Genomic DNA, 1,301 nt, shown 5'->3' on the forward strand with positions numbered 1-1,301 from the left:
CCCACGATTACTTATTCAAGATTAGTATTTGCATATTAGCTGAACAAATCAGTGGGAAATTTTGTTTAGCTGCATACGTTTACAGGTTCATTTTTGTGAGAGGTGACAAGAGTTTGATAATTTCTCAACTGTTAGACCAACTGCACATAACTAGACAGTCAAGGCCATTATTGAAGTCAAGTATTCTGAAATGATATTCAGTTTATAAGGTGAACAGATTTCAGTAAAAGTTTAGTGTTGTAATTTAGCAAATATTATTCCATTTTACAAGCAGTTTTATTTTATTACCCCACTGATGTTATGTCATGCCTAATTAGCATAAATTAGCATATGAATCATACAAAGTTTACCACTTGATATTTCTTACTGAATTGGTTGATATCTCTGGCATCATATCAACTGTATTATCCACTTGTCTTCAGTTTGTTGAAATACACTGGCTTCTAGAAATAAATAATTTCAAGTTCTAACCTCATAATACAGTAACATTGATTACCTGGTACTGTGTCATACTTCAACAGTTAATACAATACATTAAATATTGCTTTGATCTCTTTTGTAGCATGTGCCCAGAGGAAGATGCCCTGATCCAACATGTGATAGCCTGGGTAAGAATATGAAAAACTATTTTGTCTGAACATCAATTGAATTGTACATCTTGTATGACCTTTGTTCATGCTATCCAATGATCAGTTTAATATTTTTATCCCACATTTGTCTGTCTGCACATCTAGACTGTAAAAGGAAAGAGTGTTATTCAGAATATGTTATATTAATAGTTAGTGTACATATTAATAGGTAGTGTTAGTTAATAGTGTAGTTAATGTACAAATTCAACTTGTCTGTCTGTCTGTCTGTCTGTCTGTCTGTCTGTCTGTCTGTACATACGTATGTCTGTCTGTACATACATGTTGTACGTATGTCTGTCTGTCTGTTTGTACATACGTATGTCTGTCTGTTTGTACATACGTATGTCTGTCTGTCTGTACGTCTGTATGTCCGTGCGTCCACACCTGTATCTTAGACATATCTGGACCAATTACATTCAATTTTCACACATACATTATACATATTATTCATATGCACATCAATTTGTTTCATGATCTGATTCAAGATGGCCAAATGGCAGCCATTTTTGTACTGAAAAATCATCAAAATCAAGCATCTACCGGCTGTTTACAGATGGATTTTGTTCAAACTTGGTATATACATTGGACATTATAGGACCTTGATGCACATCATTTTGTTTTTCAGATAAGATTCAAAATGGCCGACTGTGGTTCTAGTGCCATACATCTGAC

The 1,301-nt window shown here is 33.9% G+C and overlaps 1 long non-coding RNA gene across 1 annotated transcript in view; it reads right to left on the reverse strand.

Moving 5' to 3' along the window:
- The window catches only part of LOC146736594 (uncharacterized), an 11,985-nt gene extending 11,253 nt beyond the window's left edge, over positions 1-732 (reverse strand). The window contains exon 1 of the long non-coding RNA XR_014930959.1: positions 497-732. This is a non-coding gene — a long non-coding RNA (uncharacterized LOC146736594). The remainder of the gene's footprint in view (positions 1-496) is intronic.
- Positions 733-1,301: the final 569 nt, after the last annotated feature.

Source organism: Saccoglossus kowalevskii, chromosome 11, assembly GCF_978046115.1.
Source record: "Saccoglossus kowalevskii chromosome 11, keSacKowa6.1, whole genome shotgun sequence".
In the NCBI taxonomy this organism is placed as follows: Eukaryota; Metazoa; Hemichordata; class Enteropneusta; family Harrimaniidae; genus Saccoglossus; species Saccoglossus kowalevskii.